Source organism: Acomys minous, assembly GCF_964271855.1.
Source record: "Acomys minous genome assembly, chromosome: 1".
Lineage (NCBI taxonomy): Eukaryota > Metazoa > Chordata > Mammalia > Rodentia > Muridae > Acomys > Acomys minous.
The window spans coordinates 177,229,504-177,253,281 of NC_140483.1; the positions used below are offsets into that span (position 1 = coordinate 177,229,504).

Here is a 23,778-nt window from a genome sequence, read left to right on the forward strand (position 1 = left end):
CCACTGTGCCCTGCCAAAAGTGACATCACTGTCCCTTGTAGCACCTAGATTCTGGACAATTGAGTCCTGGTGGAAGAGAAGACCTGGGAGAAATATCTTGAAACAGCAGCATACTATCTCTTTTCTTTTCTGCCCCAGGAAATGTGGGAAATAGATACTGTGGTGATGCATAGCATGCATGAGTGTGTGTGTTTGTGTGTGTGTGTGTGTGTGTGTGTGTGTGTGTGTGTGTGTGTGTATGAGAAAATGCATCGTATGGAGCAAGAGCATGCAAGGAACCTGCATCCCTGGCCAGCTACACACTAGTCTCTCACATGACAGAAGGTCTTGCTGTTTTGATAGTTAAGGGTTTCTTACACAGCCCAGCCTTCTGCCTTACTGATGTCTGTTCTTTAGGCAGGAAGAAGCCAGCGCCCACCTTCATACTTCCTGAAAGAGTATCGAGGAAAGAGGAGAACTCATCTCCCTGACGTATTGACTGTGCAGCAAGTACTGTGCTAGACGGTGATGCTGGAATGCACTTTTCCACGGTCCTCACTTTAAAAGTCAGCACACTAAAGTTCAAAGAAGATAACTACCTGGTGGCAGGTCTGCTTAACTATGAAGGCCAAACTCCTTTCTCTTTGCCACAATAGTAAGAACAATTGCTAGCATTTATGAAGCTCTTCTGTGTCGAAAAAACCTATGCTACTGTGCGTAAATTACCTATATTTAATTATCCTGGCATCTCTTTGAAATCAGTAATGCCGTTGCACTTTACTTCGGGAGTGAAGCAAGGGAGTTAGTGACGAGCAGCGTAGCCATTTAAACACTTTCTGATTGGTTCTAAAGCACCCTTGCCCTACTCCTCTCTGCTTAGCTGTGAGCGGTCTTTAGATAATTGTTAAGCACTTACAAAAGCACTGTTCAGTTCCCTCTCTTTGCCTGAAGCTGGAATTGAGTCAATCTCCTGACCCTAAGGGCTTAGAATGTGTTTGGTGGCTTAAGAATACTGGCTGCTCTTTCAAAGGTCCCGAGTTCAATTCCCAGCAGCCACGTGGTGGCTCACAACCATCTATAGTGTGATCTAGTGCTCCGCCTGCCTGCCCCAGCATGTAGCTGGTAAGAGTTAAAAGAAGAATAAGAACTTTGTATGCAGTAAGACCTGACTGACTGCACGAGTCAAAACCTTTGCAGTACTCGGCTGCCAGTTCACCAACCCAAATCAGTCATTGCACGCAAATGGAAACTCATTACAAAGGTCGCGAGCTGTTCAGGCTTAAGTCTACTGAAATTCACTCGACAAATGGATATATTCTGAAGAATAACTAACAAAAGAGAAAGCTTCCAGAGGCCTTTGAATTTTAGTGATGATCACTACTTTTCTGTTTGTTTGTTTTGTTTAGTTGGTTGATTTTTTCATGACAGCGTTTCAGCCTTGGCTGCTCTGGAGCTTGCTTTGTAGATGAGGTTGGCCCCAAACTCACAGAGATCCACCTGCCTCTGTCTCCCCGAGTGCTGGGATTGATCACTACTTTTTGGTAGCCACTGTAGACTCATTCCTTATGTAATAAAATAAAATAAAAGTATTGACACTGCTCACAAGTGCATTGTTTTCTTTTAATATTAATTTATAATCATACTAATAAATGCTCCTATCAGTAGTTCAGGATGATATTGCTTACGAAAACCAATGTAACAAAGGAAGATGGAAAGCATTTTCAAAGATCTGCATAGTTCTAACTACAGAATCTGATAAAGACATCCAAAGACCAGCAAATGACTACTGAGCAGATACGCTGTGACAGACCAGCTAGTCTCACCACTGGTGTGCCCGCCCTTGTGCCATCTCCCACTTGACTGCAGGTAAAAACCAATTATCCCAGCACCTGTTTGAAATCAGTAGCTTCATTGCACTTACTTCAGGAGTGAGGTTCTATCCAATGACATGTGACACCCTTTTGACCTCCCGAGTGCTGGGATTAAAGGCGTGCACCCCCAAGCCTGGCGTGTTCGAAGGCATTGTATAACACTTGCCAGGAGCACCCACTTCTACCAGCAGCTTTATAACTCAGTGCTTCTCAACCTCATTTCCACGTAAAACAGAGCTGGGTGTTTTCAGAAAACACAGAACCCCAGAGCCTACTTGAAGTTACACATAAGCAGAAATTTGAAATCCTCCCCTAAGGAAGCCACTGCAAAGCATTATTGTGTTCAACATATGGATCTGGGCCATGGTGCTATTTTTTTTTTTAACTTAAGAAAAATATTAAGGTCCTTTTTTTCTTTTTTTACTATATTACCTTCTTTTCTGCATACCTAGAGATTCATATGCAGCATATATCATGTATAATTTTGGTGTTAACTGAAATAAAAGAAAAGGAGAAATCTGGTAACATAGCATTCCAAGGGTCTCCTGGGATTGTATTCATTAAAATGAGAGCCTTCCAGTGAAGATGGAGTGCCAGGGTCCCAAATACGAGAAGCTAGATGTTTGACAGATTGAATACAAAATCAAACTATCCTTTAGTCCACAAGAACTGACAACTTTGATGCAATGATAACACGAAGCTCTTCTTAGCTCAGGCTCTGTGCACAGGGGAAGGCGGCTTGCCGATGAAGCCAGCTCCCCTTCTGAGGACCCGAGCTCTCTGTATGTTCAGCTGTTCCTGCACTCTGGCTAAAAAGCAGGCAGATGAAAGAAAGCACTTGATTACATCTCTATCCCAGTGGAGAGGGTTCGTTTTGTTTTGTTTTAAAGTCTGTTTCATCATCTTTCACTTATCCCTCCTTTGACTTCTACGCAAATCATTTCCTCTTGCTCTAGTTTGGATGCACATATGTTGTGCATTGGGAGTTTCCTTTCCTTTACTGACTGTTCTCTATAGTCGTGTACAATCAGGAGTGCTTATGGTAATGGCTCCTCTTGATTATTAACTGGATTGTACTGAAATACACAAAGAGATTAGTAAAGAGCATCCTCGGCACATCTGTGAGGGCGGTCCCAGGGAAGAGTGCCCAAGAGGAGAAGCTCATCCCCCATAGCCTGGAGTTCAAGGTCCAATAAACAAGAGCACTCTTCCTCCCTCCTTCCCTCCCTCCTCTCCCCCCCTACTTCCCTCCCCCCCCCACACCAAGGGCCATGAGTTGCTCTGCTCTACCAGGCCCTCTCTAATAAAAATCTCTGAAATCATGAACCAAAATAAACTTTACATTGTTTATATTGTACGCCAGGAATTTGGTATTTGGACACAGTAATCAAAACTACCAGAAAGACTTCAGGCTCAGAGCTAGTCACCGAAGGCTCTTTCTGGTGCTTTCGGCCTTTGTCTTAAAGTCAAGCACTGTTTACTGAGTACCCACTGTGTGCTTTGTGTTTCCCGGTGTCCATTCAAGTTGCCATAACAAGATAGCTTAGCCTGAGCGGCCTATAAACAACATGGGGCTATTGTACACAATTTTTGCCCCTGAGAAGTCCAAAATCAAGGCAGATTAGTTAGCTAATAAGGTCCCTTTGTGGCTAAAATGGTATCTTCTTGCGTCCTCACACCATGAAAGACAGGCTACTTCTCTGGGAGTCTCATTTATAAGTATGTGAATGCAATTATAAGACTTACATCCTCAAGGCCTAATTACATCTCAGGTACTCATCTCCTATCATCATCATCAGCAGCAGCAGCAGCAGCAGCAGCAACAGCAGCAACAGCATCCTCTTCCTCCTCCTCATCCTCACAACAAAACTATTCAGAAAGGAATTTGTTGTTGTTGTTGTTTTGTTTTCAAATGACCAAGTTAAGTGTTGTAGAGATAAATAATTGATGTGAAAACTGATGTGAAAGATACAGAGCCACAGATTAAAAAAAAAAAGAGAGAGAGAGAGAGAGAGAGAATCATATCTTGTTTTTCAGCCCACATGATGATGATTATATGTGTGGGACATTGAAAGAATATTAATCTGTGAATTGCATTTTCTCTGGCTGTATAATGAGGAAAAGCAAGTACTATTTTTGTCATGTGGTGGTGACATAGTACACAGGACAAATGCTCAATAACAGTGGTTCCCGCTGTCTCAGTGTTCCTCCTCGTACTGCTTCTGGGCGTGATTTATCCCATGTTTGGCAAAATGTCATGTATACAGTATGCAGTAAGATATGGTGGTTGATTAGTACAAGAGGAAGAGGGCGCTGAGATCAGAATATTTTCAAGTTTTCCGTGAGCTCAAAAAACAAACAAACAAACAAAACAAAGCAAGCAAGCAAACAAAAAACCCTACTTGTGATTTCGAGCTGCAAACCCATAGAAAGAACAGGCAACTTGTGTTTGTTTGTTAGTTTGTTTGTTTGTTTAGGTTTTTTGAGACAAGTTTTCTCTATGTAGCCTTGGTTGTCCTGGACTCACTTTGTATCCCAGGCTGGTTTCGAACTCAGAGATCCCACTACCTTGGCCTCCCAAGTGCTGGCATTAACGGTGTGTGCCACCAAGGCCTGGCTGGCAACTTGCTTGTTATATGAGAATTCATAAGTTTTTCTCCATCATAAAAAGAACTAATCACTGCAGAATGGGACTTTTTAAAATGATGTTTATCCTTGAAACCAATCATATTTTGACACTTTTTCCTGCTTACTGCAATGTTGCTAAGCCTTCTCCTATATCCTTACCCACCCCCAGCCCGTGACCAGTAACTACATTGTCTTAAGACCTTATTACTTCCAGAAGAAAATTAGAAGGTAAGAATTTGAGGGAGCCCAAGGAAAGACCCACTTATTAAAAATAAGACTCTTAAATACGTTAAACAAACACGTTAACACCCCTGGAGATGACATCATGGTATGGTGAAGAACACAGGCAAGCAGGTTCACTCTTTCACAGCAGCAAACTGCCTTCAGCTCCAAGCCACACAAAAGCAGTAAATCCAATTTTACAAGTTTGCCACAGGGCCTCAATGACATAACAAACGTAAAACTGAGACTTGCCTTTCAAGAACAAGTGAAAAGTGTGGTTGGAGTTTTTAAAAATGTATTTTGTATCTTCGTAGAGTTTAATAAGAGAAGGAATGAGTCACAGTTAAAATAACACTCAATTTAAAAATCCTAATTGAAAGTTGGATACGTGTACATGTTGTATAGGTGAAGAAACTGGCATTTGGAGAAGGGAAGTGATTTGGCCATATCCATGGGAGTAAGAAACAGCAGAACCAGACTGAGACACTTGGCACTCCTTTCAAAATGATCTCTAGATGTCAGTAGCATTACCTTACTTAGGCAGCATCACTGATTTCATTTTGAAATTTTGCCTAAAATTGAGATCATAGCCTATCACAGGTAATAACAAAGATTCAGGCAAACGGACCTACTCAGAAAGTGACTGGGACTCATTGCGACTTAAAGCCGTTCCAACGACAGGATGATTCTACAGTCTTATTACACACTCAGAGTGTGAAAGATAAAATCCCATACTGATTATGCCAATATTCCAATTTTTTCTTTGTTTCGTTTTGGCACAGGGTTTCTCTATGTAACAAGCCCTGGCTGTCCTGCACTCCCTTTGTAGACCAGGCTGGCCTGGAAACCTGACAGATCCGCCTGCCTCTGCAGGATGGAGATCCTTTGAGTGCTGGGATTAAAGGCATGCACCAGCAGCTCTGGCCACCAATATCCTAGTTTTATTTCATTGTATTTTTTTTTTTAATGTTAAAAGTAGTCATTTATTCAATCCAAGGTTTTAAATATAATGTTGCTAAGATGTGTCAGTGGGTTAAAGACACTTGCCACACAAGTTTGATAACCCAAGTTCAATTCCTGGAACGTGCATAAAGGTCGAAAGAAAAATGGATTCCACAAAATTGTCCTTTGACCTCCACAGATACATTATGACGTGTATGGCCCCTTCCCATAACATACCCACAATAATAATAATCATTAAAATGCAATAAAAGGTTTGAAGCATACAACAAACTCATTATCTCGACTATTTTATACTGAGAGGCTCAAGTAATGAAAAAAGAGCAATGCCTTCCTGCCAGTGGTTCAGTCTTCACCACAGTCTCCATAAGAAAAGAATCACCCCACCCACTGCCAAACATTAATCCTTTTCTGTAGGTCACACAGCCCAGGTTCATCTCATGCACCCTATGAATACAGAGGGAACTCCACTAGTGTCAGGTTAGCATCATGGCCAGGTGCCCAAGCCAGGGCTGCAGACCTGAGGCCAGACACAGGTCAGTTCCTCGGGCCCTCTATATCGCTATGGCCTAAGAGACTGAAGCCATACAGATCTCTGTCTTCTAAACAGATGTGCCCTCAATACTGATCTGAATGCCCACTAAACTCCAATCTGACTGACTCACTTTAACCCTCATGTTATATTAACTTTTTCTCTGGTGAAGATATTATGAAGTATTTTATACATGCAATAACTCACAATAAAACGCTTGAGAAATATGTCCTCTGTCCTTTATCTACCTTGCTAACTGAAGAGAGACAGCCATCAGCTTGGCACAGCAGTTAATTATGCTGCTCTTTATGCTGTCATCTGGCTATAATGTCTTCACCTTCCCTTGGTCATTTATCTTAAACTTTGTGTGTTTATAAATGTGATATAGACAGAATAGCACTGGGTATTTTATGGGATGCTTTTGCTCAGAGCTACAGTTCATCACATGGAGTGTGGCTCATATACACGTTCTTTACTGTTGAGCGCAGAAGTCCATGGTTTCAATAGGTGGTCCTCAGCTTGACGATGCTGGTAGGTGGTGGGAACTCAAGGATGTAGGACCTAAAGGAAGGCTTTAGGTCGTTTGGTGGATGTGTTTTTTTTTATAGGGGAGTGCAGGATGCTAATGTATTTCTCTTCCTCTTTTGTGCTACTATGATGTGCTTACTGCCTTACCACAGGCCTCAAAGCAATCAAACCACTGGACCATGGACTAGATCTCCAACACTGTGGGCCAAAATAATCTTTTCTTCTGCTAATAGACTTCTGATCTGTCGCTATGATTGGGGGCACAGGCCACTACACGCATGTTGAACTCAGAAGACACTTTTGTGGGATGGGTTCTCTTCCACCTTTTCATGGATTCTAAGGGCTGAAATCAGGTTGGCAGGCTTGTACAGCAAACACCTTTACTCACTTACCCATCTTGAAGGCTCTGAACCTTTCCTCTCTTTAAGTTAATTTATCTCAGGTATGTGTTACAACAACAAAGTTCACTAACACAAATAAAAAGATTCTCCTCATTTTTTACACTACAAATAGGGTTTCTATGATCATATTTCCTGATATATGCATTTTCTTAAATGCGTAGGCCTCATATACATGTTTATACCATCACAACATAGCATAATCTTTCCCCATGTACTTTGACTTGTTTACATCTACCAGCATACCAACACTGTAAAGGGGTTCTGTTGTTCAATATCCCCATCTACTTTTGTTGTTGGCTGTATTTTTAATTTAATGGCAAGCTGGTAAGTGTGCAAATGCCTTTCTGTGGCTTCAGTTTGTAGCATCTCGATTATGTTGGGCATCTCCTCACGTGTTTGTAACAACATTTATATCTTCTCTTCTGTGGAAGCCCCACCACACCAGACTGTTCATGTTTTTATTGTGGTACAGAAATCATTTTAACTTCTGTCAGTTAATTGCCATAAGTGCTTGCTTCCGCTCATTTGTACGTGGAAGTCAAGCGGTCTGTAGAAACATGCACCAAGCCCACCTAGCTAACCATCCCTAAATCCTTTCAGAATCCAACAAGCACGACTTTAAAAATACATTAGAGCACAACACCGTCTTCCACCCTTACCCTAAAGTGGGGGAAAGTGCTGGAAATGGGTGTGTCTTTAAGGATCAAAAGTTTCCAACCAGATCTTTAAAAAAGAATTTTGCTAATCTACCACTTGTCTTTTTTTTTTTTTTTGACAGCACAATTAAACACACATATTTTATATTCACGAACATCTTTAATTCCTCTAATTATACCCATCCGGAACTGTAATCTGGAACAGAGGCGTTGTGGGGGAGGACTGGGAGCATGGGAGCCAGAGGCAAGAACTTGATTGGCTTTGCTCTGTCTTAAGGGTACAGAGTCTTTATGAAGAGGAGAAAAGTGCACTCTGAACTGGTTTTGGTTACTTACATTATAAAGGGATCTCCATGCCTAGAACGGCTTTCAAGGATTTGACAACTGATATAAATTAAAGCCATATGAACCTTGATTACATCTCTTTGGTCTATAGATTTTCCTAGCCTGCTTCTCTCTCTCTCTCTCTCTCTCTCTCTCTCTCTCTCTCTCTCTCTCTCTCTCTCTCTCTCTCTTTCTCTCTTCCTCCCTCCCTAACTCCTCTTATTAGACTAAGAAATTTTTTTTTTTATCCTTTGCTCACATTTTCTGTTTTCTCAGGAAACCTTTTCTCATTTCTTTGGTTTCCTTTCTGCCTGAGGCAATGCTTCCTTTCCTCCATCCTCTCACTCTAATCCTCTCAATTACAAAGTCCCTGCCCAGGATCTCCAGTCAACACTCTGAGAGAGAGTGAGTGCTTTTGATTTTTTTTTCCGTTTCTTTATATGAGGAAACTTCCATTTAAGTTTAAATGTTTTTATTTTAGGAAAACATCTTCTTTTGTTTGTTTTTAAAGTGTTTTTTACATTTTTGAGTCATTTTAACAACTAAGAGGATTCCTTAAGGTCATAAAAAAAGTACTAAGTACAAATGCTTACAGTTACGGAAAAAATAAAGAACATTCTCCTCAATAAGAATTGGGATTCAAACCCCAGTTTCATCTCTGCCCAAGGCAGTGCCTCCCGCTGAGCCTCTGTTTCCGGTTCCTTTTCTCTAACCCCTTTTGCATATGGGAGGGGGGTGTGGGGATGGCTGCTGGGAGGGGGGATAGGGGAGTTGGGGTGGGCATGGGGAAGGGTTGGGGAGGGTGTTTTGGAGGTTTTCTATAACAGAAAGGAGAGTCTTTGCTGCAGCTGGTGACTCAACTTAAATAAAGATATTCCTTAGCAGAGAAAAGGAACTGACTAGAAGGACAAGAACCCCCATCGAAGCCATGCTTCTCCGGAGGAAGTGGTAAGAGCAGGCCCTGCCATGGATAAATAAACCAACCACAGTCGGCTTTGATCCCTTGGCAGGCAGTGCCCAAAACAAACTGAGATAATTGCCTCCCAAGTGTCTAACTTTCCCCCTCAAACTGCTGACTTCTCAAGGACACCTGTGATTCTTTGAGTAAGGCAAAGTGAAGCCTCACGGCCCCAAATTGACTGGTGCCATCATGCAGAAGCTCATGGCTGCTCTAGTCCTGAGTCGTTCGGTTTTGTATAAAGTGCCCAAAATGTCATCACTAAGATGATACTTAAGACATAGCCACTCGGTGTAAAACTTAACAGCTGCACTCAGAATGACCTGCTTCCTTGTCCATCAAGTCTTTTTTTTTTTTTTACATCATACACTCCAGTCTTCCCCATCTTCCTGCCCCCTCATATCTGCCCGTAATCCTTATAACCTCTCCCCCAAATAAACACACACACACACAAAGCATGAAAACTGTAGTGTGCCCCCCACAGTGTGCCCCCCACAGTGTGCCCCCCACAGTGTATCTCTCTGTTCATACATCTTCCCTTGCAAATGTTCATTGCAATGAAGTCATTGGTCTGGCTCCAGACCTCCGACTACTGTGACACCATCAATATTTGATCCTCACTGGGACTCCTCCTGGTTAATTCTGTTGTTGCCCTGTGTCATGGAGATCCTGTAGCTTTGGATCAGCAGAACTGGCCCTTACACACCTCCCAACCATTCACGCTTGATACAGGATTTCGGTGGGCCAACTCAAGAGTCCTTGATCCGGTCCTGGTAGCTGAGCTGGTCAGTCGGCTGGTTCTCCCTTAACAGCAGCACCAAGATGAGCTCTCCAACACTGCTCTGGCTAGGCCATTCCATGCCACCACCAGCAGGAGGCAGGGTCAGCTCTCCTGCTCTCATGGCCCCAAGGGCTGTTCAGCCACACCCACTCATGCCTCTAGAGCCAGTTCTACTGTGCTGCCCAGTGGAAGCACAGGGTCTACTCTCCCAAGTGCTACAGCCTTCGAGGAGCTAGGCCAGCTCTCCTGCTCTCACACCTAGGGAATGGTTTCGCCTGTGCCTTTGCCATCAGGGCCAGCTAAACTGTGTTGCCAAGGCAAGGTATAGGGCCCACTCTCCCAAGTGCTACAGCCAGTGAGGAGATAGGGTTAGCTTTCCTGCTTTCATGACATCAGGGCCAGCTCTCCTGACTATCACAGATGGCAAGGAATAGAGAGGGCACCACCCCTGCACCCTGCAGAGGAGTAGCAGGGCCATTTCTCTTTTGTTCACAACCTTGGGACTGGCTCAACTGCTCCTCCCCAACCAGGGCTAGGCCTACTTTCCTTCCCAGGCAAAAAGTCAGACCAAGAGGGCTCTCTGCTATTGCTGGTGAAAAGTGGAGCCAGCTCTCCAGAATGGTGCCATAGCCAGTAAAGAGTAGGGCAGAGCCAGTTCTTCTACACAGCCCTTGGACATTCACATGGTCCCCAGTGGCCGCCATGATCAGGGAAATCCCTATGCTCTGTAGTGGTAATATGAACCACTGACATCAACACTGACCCCTGCCACTGCATAGTCACAGACCCAGACTTGGTACTCAGAGGCAGCTTGGGCTAGAACCTCACCATGGGCCTAGGTAGCTGGGAGAGCCACTCACAACAGGCTACTCCTCTCCACCCTTGAGTCTTTAGTTCTATCTCTCTTCCTAATGCTCTGTTCCACTTCCCTTTCTCTCGTATCTGACCACCACATACTAAAACACTGTGGTGGCTCTTGTTGCAGGCTGGTCCGGGGGCTGGCAGGCCCCTGAGTGAAATCTACCTGCCTCACTGAGAGGAGTGGCTGCAAGCTGGAAGGCAGGTCTATAGGTAGGATGATGGGGGGCAGGTCTCCGTCTGTCTTTCTCCACCCTGGCGGTAGGCAGGGCTGTGTGTGTGTCTATAGAGCCAGCTCCTGCCATAGAGCAGAGGGCATATCTATAGCAATCTTTTCCCTGCCCACACAACATGGCATGGCAGAACACAGGTCTCTGTCTGTCTTCCTCCTATAGTGCTGTGCTGCCTGGATTTGATTTACTTTGAATTGATTTTTATGAGTCCTAAGCATAAAACAGCTTTGGCCACGAGGCCAGGCATCAAATTGGGATGAACAAAGGTCTGCTATCTGCTCTGTCCCTGACTGAAATAAGAACAACTCCACCAACAATGTGTCCCTTTGCCGACTGGCAAGGGGAGATGTCAAATCTTACCGCCCTTAAAGGTGCAATAAAATCACCTGCTTCTTGGAACCTTTTTATTGTTATGATCTAAGCAATGGATGTCACAAAGTCATACCATGCAACAGATGTCACATGAGATCTGTTTACTGGGTTAGGGGATTATACAGAGGCTGCCTCTGGGTGAGGGTGGAGGGAAAAAGAGAGTGGGGAGAAGAGGCATTGCTTTTTTCTAGCAGAATACTGTGCATAGGGAGGATATGTTGTTTCAGTTGAAAAATCCCAAATCATTCTATTTTACCAGTAAAGACTCAGGAGCCAGATGCTGGTGTGAAAACCCTCTGGCTCAGAGAGTCAGAGAAAGCACCAAGCTGACCTTCCTACTCAGCTCACATCCCAGAAGGAAAAGGCCCAAAAGGCTCATTAGTTCAGCTGACAGCCCAGAAGGAAAAGGCCAAAAAATCCAAGGCCAAAGGCTTGCTAGCTGAAAGCCCAAAAAGCCAAAGGCGAAGGAGCTGAGGAGCTACAGAACTAAGAGACAAAGGGGCAAACAAAACAAAACAAAACAAAAAACAACCCCCCAAAACAAACTAACAAACAAAACCCACCAAAACCCACAAAACTCAAGCTAAAAAGCTAAAGCCCCTTCTACTTCTACATGCTGTCTTACATACTCCTCAATTCAAAGCTCCTCCTACTTTTTAATCTGTCAGCTGGTTTCTTGCTCTGCCTCTTGACCTAGGGTTAACATTATTAAATCCTGTGTACAGACAGCTCTTGGATTAGAGGTGTGTGTTAGGGCTGGCTGGACCACACCTTAATCCTGTTTACACTAAACAGGAAGTTCTTGGCTTAAAGGTGCGGGTAGGGCTCAACCAAAAGGGCTAAACAAAAGACAGGTTTCTACAACTCACAGTCTCAGGGATCACACTGGCATCAAATACCCTGAAACAAGGATATGTGACTCCTGGTAACAGTGGGAATGTGTCACAACTTGGCAGCTGGTGATGACATACCCTGCTGTCCCTGGGTCCTTGAGGGCAGGCCGGTGGGGGTGCCTGGTTGCTACCACATTTGTTATTCCAGGTTAAAGGAACATATGGAGCGAACTCTTATTCCAGTCACAGACAGACTTTATAAACTTAGCTCTGCATGGGTATAAGAATCTGCATGCAAATTCTTTTCATTTTTATCCTTTTTTTTTCAAATGTGAATTGATATTAAATTGATTCAAATAGAAACTAGTTGCAAGATATTTTTTAAACTTTAGCCTAGTGATAGAATGTGGATCATAAGGTAGAGGAACCAATTTCATCCTTGGCTCTACCAGTCAGAGATATGGCCCCGATTAAGTCCTAACCAGGGCACAAATATTGTCCAACAACATACATATTAAACCTGTTTTTCTCCATAAACTAGCAATGGAATGATAGACATAAAGTGTGTGACACAAGGCTAGGACCATAGTTACATTAGCCAGTAAGAACACAACGTTCTTAATGAATAAATTTTTCAAGTGCACATGATTGTTTTTCAGGCATTACAGCCCAAATAATTCATTTATTCAACAAACATATGTTGAGCTTAAAAATTCTTCTGGATAATGAGAGTGTAACAATAGAGTGGCAAAGAGGTCATAGTCTCAAGGGGCTATGATAATGGTGGAACAAGGTGACCCCCCAGGAGGATTATTGTCTTTAGTGTTCATTGCTGTGAAGAGACACAATGGCCAAGTTAATTCTTATAAAGAAAATCATTTCATTGGGGCCATTGTTTCAGCATGGCAGGAAGCATGGCGGCATGCAGGCCAGCCTGGTGTGGGAGGGGTAGCTGAGAGTTCTACATCTAGATCTGCAGGCAGCAGGATGAGAGAGAGAACCACTGAGGGCTTGGCTTGGGCTTCTGGAACCTCAAAGCCCACCCCCAGTGACACACTTCCTCCAAGAAGGCCACACCTCCTCCAGTAAGGCCAGACCTCCAAAATCCCTTCAAAGAGTGCTACTTCCTGGTGACCAACTGTTTGAATCTATGACTTAGGGGGAACCATTCTTTTTCAAACCATCAGTTAATAGAATTGTAGAGAAGCAGATTGGTTTAATCACTGTTCTATTGCTGTGAAAAACAAAAGCAAAAACAAAAAACAAACAAACAAAACAACAACAAAACACCATGACCATAGCAACTCTTCTTTAAAAAAGGGTTTAGCTGAAGCTTGCTTACCATTTCAGAGGTTTAGTGCATTATCATCTGTTGGAGTTGATCTGGAGCTACTACGTGTTCAAGTGGCTGTTGCTTGCCCCCAGGATCCTTGTTGTGTCGTGAGTAGATTGTCACGTATTCAGGATGATGTTGTATGAACCTTGCCTCCCAAATTGTCCCAGATTGGATAATAAAAGTTGCTGACCACCTATAGTTGGGCAGAGAGTGAAGTGGACGGCAGGACTTTCTAGGAGAGAGACACAAACACTGGGAAGAAGAAAGAGAAAAAGTCCTTTCACCAAGAGACATGAGAGGAGCCAGACATGACTAGGGGCCTGGAAGACATAGCTAGCCATGTGGCTCGATGGGGCTATGTGGTTGGGTTAAGTTAGATGAGCTAGTTGAGAGTCTGCCCAGCTAAGGCCTATGCTTTGAAATATTAAAAGGACCTGGTGTCTGTATTTTTATGGATGAAGGGTCACTAGGGTCATACAACAGTCCTCATGGCAGGGAGCATAGCGGCATGAGGCAGATATGGTGCTGCAGCAAGCAGTGGATGAGAGTTCTACATCCTGATGTGCAAACAGCAGGAAGGGTCTCTAGGCTTGGCAAGGGCTTTTGAATCCAGTGAAACACTTCCTCCAACAAGGCCACACCTCCTAACTCTCGAATCCTTTCAAATAGTGCCGCTCCCTGGGGGTTAAGCATTCAGATATATGAGCCCATGGGGATCATTATTATTTAACTGACACACTGGTCTTCAAAGAGGTGTGCCATTTCCAATATTACCAGTGGAAGAGACTCAGACCATGAAAGATTAACCTAGTATTTACCATCGGGCCATGTGTTTTAAAATGCTAATATTCATGCAAGTAGGGAATTGCCTAGCATTCCTGTTATTGTTAGTATAAAATTATAATGCCAGTCTCAGTTCATCGGAAGACTTGCTCTCTAAAGTAGAGTAGTTATAACTGACCTGACTCTTGAGCTACATTATAATCATGTGGTAAAAGTTGATTAATCACAACCTTAGCTTAGAATTGTCAGAGGCCCTGTTTCCCAATATCTCAAAATATACTTGAAGTATAAAGCAACATTTACTATGTAAATGAGCCTTGAAACAAATGACTATGTCTGTGGCCAATTGATTTTCAACATGGTTGCTAAGACTGCTCAATAGAGAAAGAATTAGCTCTTCAGTAAATGGGACTTTAAAAATTAAGGCATGTACCTGCTAAGAATGCAAGTTTAAATTTTACCTCATAAGACATCTGGTGCCCATTATGACCTCCCTGAACTCCATGTGCACATGTGGTGGGTAGACATATATGCATGCAAAACACCCAAGCCTATAAAATTAAATGAATATTTTTAATAATCAAACTTTGAAGCTGGGTTTTCTGGCACATGCACGTAATTCAAGTACTTGTGAAATTGAAACAGGAACCACGAGAATGTGACACCAACCAAATAACAAGACCCTGTCACACACGTACACACACATACATACACCTACACATCATACAGTCTTCAATATGGAACATGGCTTACAAAAGAAATCATATCTTCATCTTTCTAAGTGAAAAGCTGTGAATCTAACAATAATTAAACATTATGAATTGCAGCTACAAGGCTAACATGCAATTTTTCTAAATTTTCCATTGGTCTTAATATTTCAAGTGCTTAGGATAATAAACAGGGTTATAAGAATTATCTTTAATTTCTTCCTCAAAACACAAGAATTCAGTTCTGTTTCCTTTACTTCCCTTATTACTCTGTGTATAGTTGGGTGCACCACTTGTCTACATCATAAAAGTCGACTTGACTCTAAGTCAGGTGGATTTGTAACTCATACAGCTGGATCAAATGGTAGCGTAACCTCTCAACCCACAATGTCTACCTCAAGAGACTGCAGGTCTCAAGTAGGTCAGAGACCCTATTTAAAAACAAACACTTACCAGGAGTATCTGGATGTACACTTTAGTCTAACGTACTACGGTAAATTCTTATTTGAATGTCTCCTGTTTTGAGGGGAAACTTTCCCGATAAGCTGGAGAGGTCTAAGGTGAAGAGAACAGGGGTCAGGAAAGGGAACAAGAGGCTATGGAGGTCCAAGTCCATAGAATCAGAAGGGGACATCACAGTGCCAAGAAAGGGATGGTGCCCGGGAAAGCTGAAAGCAATGAGGACAGGGTCAGAAGAGCCGAGGGGGCCACAAGCTTCTATCAGAAGCGCTGCCAGGCTTGCTGAAGCCACAGAAGCACTCCGCTCTAAGCTGAGGAAGAGACCTTGAATGACTTATAAATATTGTAACTCAACTTCAAAACATATTCAGGATTGTCCCGGTTGCTTTAGCAAAATGTTTCCAGAAGAATTACCATTTAAAAAAGAAAAAACATAGCCGAAGAAATCTTCTGCCAAGGGTGAGGAAGAGAGGACCAGTGTGATGGAGACGAGAGAACCACAGACCAGAATCCATGCAACAAAGAAAGCTCCGGGGATTTCAGGAGACACCAAAAGAAGCCCCAGGTTAAAGAGGCCAGTAGAATTTCACATAATGCTTTGAGAATGTAGATTTAGAGATTAATAGAGATGATAAAACCAGAGGTGACTTATCAAAAGTGCGACTAGACTCCTTTCTGTGCCCTTTGAATTTTTCCAGGAAAGCCCAGAACTACACATTAATTAATTTTGCTTGCCACCCTGAGTCTTGACTGGACCAGCCTGCAAAGACTATGGCTACTCAGATGTCAGATTTCCAAAGTGATTCACCGAGTTCTTATCTGCAGAAAGAAGGAGGTTTTCTGTTGCTTACATGGGTGCAGGCACTAACTGCTTCTCCAACAGTCTGTCTGCTTTCCAAGAACTCATCTCCTCCTATTCCGGGATAAGAAACCATCTGCCTTTTGTAAGTTTGCAAGCATCACACAATGTGGGTTTCAAGAAAAGCTAAAATGCCAGTGACTATATCCATTTATCTGATAATCAGGCATCTGTTCAGAAGCCGCCATACACCCAACCCTGGAGCCCAAGGTCAGGAAGATAAAACACAGAGGCTTCCAAGAAATACAGCCAGATAGGGAAGACTACCTACACAGTATTCAGCATTGGGGAAATTAATTTACCAAGGACTATTAATTGTGAACTCTAATAAATTTGTTCTAAGAAATGTGACCAGATGAAATACAAAGTACTTAAAATTTGAATTTTCAATTACTCAGCCAAATGTCAGTTCAAATGTTGTTTCTGCCACTCAATAAACTATCACTTTGCTTATCTTGGACTATGTTATCTGCAGCATAAAGATAGCAATTCTAACGTGAGCATGAAGTCATGTATGTGTTAGCTGAAATAAGATACACAGAACTTGTCACTGTGCCTGGTACATGGAAGAGGCTTAATAAACAATTATGTGTTCTCTTAAATGAGAACCACAGAAGAGCTGCAACTGCCCCCAAACCTGTAACTATGTGAATGAGGCTGAAAAAGATGGGCTCCAACTAAGTGGCTTTGTGAAGAGTATAAATGTCAGATGGCTTTTGTATTCTTATAACTTTTTAACTTACTAAAGTGTTTTTCTGTGGATAAACGATCATGCTTCAAATTCTAAAATGTATGCCTAGGTTTCCATGCTCTGGGAATGTGCTTGTTTTCTTTTTCCAGAAGCAAGGCATATTTTGAATCATAAGGGAAGTACACTTTTTTTTTTTTTTTTTTTTGTCCATTGGTAACTGGGATGGCTATTCGGCTATGTCGCCTCCTTCTCAGCTATGAACGGAACATTGCTCAAGGCTCTCCTGTGACCTGGGCACTGGTGTGAGCGTAGGGTATACAGGGAAGAGTGAGCCTGGTATCCAAGAAGTCAAGCTTATATATAAATTCTTATTGCAGAACAAGTAAATCCAAAGTGTTAGGCTTCATGTTGCTGTGGAAACCTGAAGCAGAGGTGCGTAAGTTAAGCCAGTTAAAGAAAGTTTCTAAAAGACACAGTGATCAAAATAGTGGCATCCAGGAAGAGGGGGGGGCAGCCAGACACAAAATAAACTCCCCCTTTTATTTATACTTGGCCATGGTGTTCAATCACAGCAACAGATAAGTAACGAATTCGGTCCACAAAATCAATGGGATGGGCGCAATGGCACAGGAAGCCAGCTATGCCACACTGAACACTTACTTCCACTCTCTAGAACCGACCTTAGACTCAGTTAGACCCACTTTTTTTTTTTTTAATCACAGTGTCCTGGGCTTCTTTATTTGAGAACAAACTGATGAGTCAAGGGCTCATAATCAATGGAATCACTTAACTTCACCTTCCCTCCAACCCCCTTAACATACTTCCTGCACCCCACCCCTTGTACCCCTCCTCCGCAGAGGAAGAACTTTAATCACCAAAACTTCAATGCTCCAGGCTCCACATCCTCATCACCTGCCCCCTTCTGCTGCCCATCCTTAGGTGGGGTCAGCACCTCAGTATGAATATATGGGAAAGCCCAGAGCAGTCTCAGGAAGAGAGGGAAAGGCTCTGCCTTCTAGAAAAAGGATTAATGAGTAGAGCATGGTGAAGTGGGGAATCCTGTGGCCTGGATGGCAAAATGAGGATTCTGAAAAAAGGAACACATGAACACACACACACACACACACACACACACACACACACACACACACACACACACACTGCCGAAAAAGGAGACCCTGAAGTTTCAAACCCCTCTCCTATGGAACAGTCAATACTCGATTGTTTGCATTTCTGGGGTGGGTCACAGAACCACACTTGGACTATGCTCCTCTCCAGCCAAAGCTGCTCTGGAATGCTGCTGATGTGCCAGGAGTTTGGATAGTGGGAGGTGGGCACCTAAGACCCATGGCTCTTTGGAAGGCAGGCTCATCAAGGGACTGCTGAACTCCTCTCTAGGCCACTTTTCTTTCTTTTTTTTTTTTTTTTTGTTTGTTTGTTTGTTTTTGTTTTTTGAGACAGAGTCTCTCTGTGTTAGCCTTGGCTGTCCTGGACTCACTTTGTAGACCAGGCTGGCCTCGAACTCACAGCGATCCACCTGCCTCTGCCTCCCGAGTGCTGGGATTAAAGGCATGCACCACCACGCCCGGCTAGGCCACTTTTCTTAATTATCAGTTTTTCTCCCAAGAAAACAGAAACCTTTAACCCCGAAACTACCACAAAATAAACACCACTTTGCTCTCCAGGTCCGACCTCACTCCAAAGGATCCAGAATGACTGCAGTGATTCAGAAATGTAGGGAACCAGGGCACTGCCAGAAGCATGTACTTCCTTGCCCATCATACTGAAACAAAAAGACAGGATCTCCCTGGAGTTTACGGCATTTCAGTGGCAGGACCTGAACCCAGCTCCTTTAACTCCAGCTCCAATGCTTTCCCTGACCATCCTACACTTAATACCTTCTAACAAATCTTTTTCCTACATTATGGGCAAGCAAGGGAGATGGACATATTGGGAATGGCTGGTAGAGGGGTGTGCTTATGCTAAGAGGGATGCTCTAGCTTGAATGGAGAAATGTTCCCCCCCAGGCTCATGTATTCAAATGTCATTCTACATGTGGTAGGAGCCTGGGTTTTGTCAGGCACTCTGCCGGGAAGCTCAGTATCAAAGGTGCAGGGCTTGGAAACCCAAGCCAAGTGGTGTTATACCCAGATCGCTCAGTGTAATACTGAGATCACTCGGATCGCGAGACCCCCAAAATGACCTCCAGGACTCAATACCAATGCAACATACACAGGGTCCTGTATTACAAAGCTCAAGCCTCAGATCACAATCCTTCCTGCACCAGAGCAGTGGATTCACAAAGGGAAGTGGGGGTTGTGGGCCACAGGAATGTTGACCCTTAGGCAGGTTTGGGGGAGGCTGGATCTTCAGGGAAGCCGTGGGTCACAGGAATGTCGATCTTTTGGCAGGTTGGGTGGAGACTGAGTCTGGAGGGGAAGGTTTTTTTTTTTTTAGTCTCAGAGGAACATTGGGAGTTAATTGTATCTAATAGCTCTGGTGGAGTTTCTGGAGACTGCTGGCAGATCAGGTTTATGGCAGTGCCTGGTCTTTCCCGGAATGCAGGAAGAAGTGAAGTCACTTGGAGGACAAGTTCTCAAAGACCACAGCATTAATTGCAGAATATACACTACATATAGAATATGGCATTAATGTTGTCCCTACAGTGGCATCAAGGATCCAGCCTGGCATGGGTAAGTTGGTGGCTGCTTTATGTGTAGCCTGTAACGAAGGCTCACTTGGAGCTTCGAAACCAAGAAAGGCAGAGGCAGAGGCAGGAGCCTGGTTTTTGTCTGGGTGGGCAGACACAATGGCTGCTTCTGGAACACTCCATTCAGGAGACGGGCACTGAAGTGGGTGGGTTACCACTAGAAAGATGGCAGCAGTGAGCCACACCGACATCCTGGTGAGTCACAGAAGCAGCCAAGTCCCAGAGGTCCAGCAATGAATTATTGATGGGAGAAGGGGACCCTTCTTTCCCCAGAATAAATGAAGGGTATCAGATGATTTTTGATGAAACAGATCATGCTGGCCCCTTTATTTGGTGTGAAATGGGGAATGATAAACCTTGGGCAGTGGGAGGAGTTGAGGGTGAAAGTGTTTGATTCACTGCTGCTAGAGGTGCTAGGGATACTTGTTTTACATACAGTAACATAATCAATCCTATCATAAGAGGGGGAACACAGTACTTAATTATCCTATGGGTGGGGGAAGAACTCCAGATATGGTTAAAGGTCTTTGGTTGAAAGCCAGGACACCAAGACATCTCATTAGCATAATGTGGGTGCTTCCTGAACAGGTTTCTTATCAGGAAAGGGTTGGGTTTGTAATTCCTCTAAGGGCTATGTGACAGTTCCTTAAAATTTCTGGGGTTCCCCACATCAGACAGAGAGGGAAGCCAGCTGAGAAAGGGAGTCTGTCATCTTATACCAAGCTCAGAGGCTATCCAGAAATGCTGGAAATAGCGGGGTCCAACATTCAAATTCTTTGCCCCTGGTGAGTGGTGCTGTTTGGGGAGGATGCCGAACCTTTCAGCGAAGCAGCTTTTCATTGGAAGTAGAATTTGGGGGGTTATTGCCTTATCAAATTCATGCTCACTCTCTCCCTCCTGTGTGCTGATAAAATGTGACCAGCCAGCTGCCAAGTACTGCTCACATGCCATGTCTTCCATGCCATGTTGGACTATCCTTCTGAACCATAACACAAAACAAGTTTTTTTTCTTTAATTTGCTTTTGGTCATGGTCCTTTATCACAGCAACAAAAAGGGATGTCTCTTTCACTACCAAATATGAGCACAAATGGAGTCACACATCCCACAGCCATGATGCTGGGATATACAGCACACAAGTATTTCAGAAGTATCCTTGAATATCCCACAGGCCACCCACAAAGAATAACTTACATGTTTTTCGTTAGCAACCCCATTCAGTACTGTGTTTGTAAGTGAATAACTCAGAGTAATGAAATCTATAATAAAAGGAGCACACGTGAAGTAAACTGATGGTGGATTTCAAACATTAACCATATGGTGTCTCTGCATCATAAACTCCTCTTGGGTATCTTGTGCAGTCAAGAAGTCTAAGACTTTCATAGAGAATTCATTAGAGTTGGAGTTAGAAGACCTCAGTTCAGGTCCTGCCACTTGACAGAAAAGGCTTAAACATTTATAAATTTCAAGTGATATCTTTAACATCCAATACATCATAGTATCTGTTAAGAATTCCAGAATAGTCTTGAAATGTTTTTCTGTCTAGGACCCAGTCCCAGAACCCTTGCGGATGAGGGTGAGCTGGCACAGAGTCAAGGACACAGACTCTGGGAGTCAGGCAAGTGGCAGAAGCCGAATCCTTTATTGCAGAGATAGTGCAAACCTTTATACCTCCCTCATAGTGTCCCATTGGCTCCCAAACTATGAGCTTCTGCTGTGGCTCCTCTTCCTTGGTGTTCATAGTGGCATCACCAGTCTCTGGGCAGTCAGTCTCTGGTCATGCCCAGGCAAGTCTCAGTCCGACTCTACATAAAGGCCCCTTCCTCAAATGTATGTTGCCAGGTGGGCTTTGTTCCTGCTTAAGGCGGGTCTCATTCCTCCTACATCGCCTCACGTCACCTGGTCACCAATCAGTCAATGGTCATGTCCTATTTAACAGTAACTACCAATAAAGGATCTCCTATTTCAAGGCCAGCCTGGTCTGTAGATTAAGTTCCAAGACAGCCAGGGCTACAGAGTTTCTCTCTCTCTCTCTCTAAAAAAAAAAAAGTTTTTTTATTTCCCTTGGGTAGCTCCACAAATTATTCATTGTTCAATAAGTCTAAAATATCTTTAGAGCTGCCTATATCTAAACAGTAACCAGATTTTGAAAGAGTTGGGATTTTTCCACAGCCCTACAACCTAAATGACAGACAGCCCCAAGAATCATAACGTATATACGTTCACCTGACCATGGGTTATTTTTCAGAGAACTTGACTCATTCAGTGTGGCGGTTGGAATAATAATAGCCCCCATAGGCCTATATCTTTGAGTGTTTGGTTTCTAGTTGGTAGACTGTTTAGGAAGGATTAAAGGTGTTGCCTTGTTGAAGTAGCTGTGTCACTGGAGGAAAGCTTTGAGGTTTCAAAAAAGCCTCACCAGGCCCTGTTTCCCTGTTTCTGTCATGTGCTATGGACAAAGTGTAAGCTCTCAGCTACTGCTTCAGCGCCATGCCTGCCACAGTCCCCACTGGGAATTTCACAGGCTAACCCTCTGAAACAACAGCAAGCCCCTCATTCAGTGCTTCCTTTTGTAAGTTTCCCTGGCCGTGGTGTCTCTTCACAGCAATAGAACAGTAACAAAGACATTCAGCATTGACAATAACTGAATTCAAAATTGGAAAACAAGGTTAAGAGTCAAGAGTTTAGCCCATGTGTCAAAACTCATACCAAAACAAAGCAAGAAGGAAGGAGATAAAGGACCAAAGGACGGGAAGTCACTCTGAGCTGTACATCCACGATGCTGCAGGGGGCTTGCGTGTATTTTGTTTGGTCACATTTATCTCAGAAGGCCCCCGAAATGCAGGAAAATCACACATCTTGTTTTTTTCATCCTAGCTTTGATATGTGATAAGACACACACACACACACACACACACACACACACACACACACACACACATATATATATATATAAACTCAGCCCCATTTGAGACTTCTAAGGCATCTTGGAATTGTTTTCCAAATAACAGGCTCAGTAAAACTGTCAAATATGCTTTGCCACTTGAATTTTTTTCAAATATGAGTAATGCAATCCATATGGCACTCATTCATAAAAAAAAATCCTCATACTACAGCTTCAGGTTTTAACAGCCACTTGTCTCCCCAGGAGGCTCCAGTCTTACTTAATACTTTCGTAGGAACTATCTTAAATACAATTTTAAAACAGGCGGCTGTCTTTTCCCTGTGAACTCCAATCCCTGAAATGCTAGCTGAGTTTGAAAACAGAACCTAAAATGTTTTAATCTTATTTTACTTATAGACTCTGATGTGGGGAATCAGTGCTTGTGGAGCTTTACAAAGACCTGAAAGCCACCTCTGCTTGGAGGGCATCCTACTGGGGAACACGAACAAGAATAGATGGCCCCACGTGGCGCCCAGGATTTTAGGAGTCAGACATCCTGGGCTGTGATGGGGACGCCCTTGCCCTATGAGAGACATCTTCTCCAGGACATTGAGGTTCACTTACAAAATTTCTTCTTCAGGGTTCTCGTCAGTCTGTTGCTGTGCACCCTGGCCTCACCCCTTGAAGATAGCAAGTGACACATCAGTGTCCACAAGAAGAGCCTTCCCCAAACGGCTGAGACTCAAGTTTTCACCTCAGGGATGGTTTCAGTTCAGGTTGGAGACTTATCCATGGTGCCTTTCTTTCTTTCCTTTCCACTTTCACTTCAAAACCACACAGATCTGCTTCCAGAACAGCATGGAACCCTGTCTTCACTCAACCCATATTTTCTACCTCAGTCATTTCCCACTCTCTGGTCTGAAACCAATTGTGTGAAAGAATTTCCTTCTACATGTTCAATTACCACGGAAGCTGAGAACTCAGAGGCTGAAAAAAAAATCTTTGTTGGTCATGTATTTCTGGAAGTATGGTTGGTCTTTTAACAGTTGGGGAGTGGATGGTAAAGAGCAGATGCAAGTAGCCGAAGACAATTCCCAATACTATAGTGAATGCTGTGCTCAGCCACCAGGAGCCTTGAACTACAAACACGGCACTGCCTGTGTGACCAGCGGCTCTCTGTGCCTTGGTTCACTTTTTACTTACCTATAAAATGGG

The 23,778-nt window shown here is 43.5% G+C and overlaps 1 long non-coding RNA gene across 1 annotated transcript in view; it reads right to left on the reverse strand.

Moving 5' to 3' along the window:
- Positions 1–23,778, reverse strand: part of LOC311593221 — a 61,155-nt gene that overhangs the window by 586 nt on the left and 36,791 nt on the right. The window contains exons 6-7 of the long non-coding RNA XR_014777618.1: positions 14,717–14,806; positions 13,479–13,724 (exon numbers count right to left, since the gene is read on the reverse strand). This is a non-coding gene — a long non-coding RNA (uncharacterized lncRNA). The remainder of the gene's footprint in view (positions 1–13,478; positions 13,725–14,716; positions 14,807–23,778) is intronic.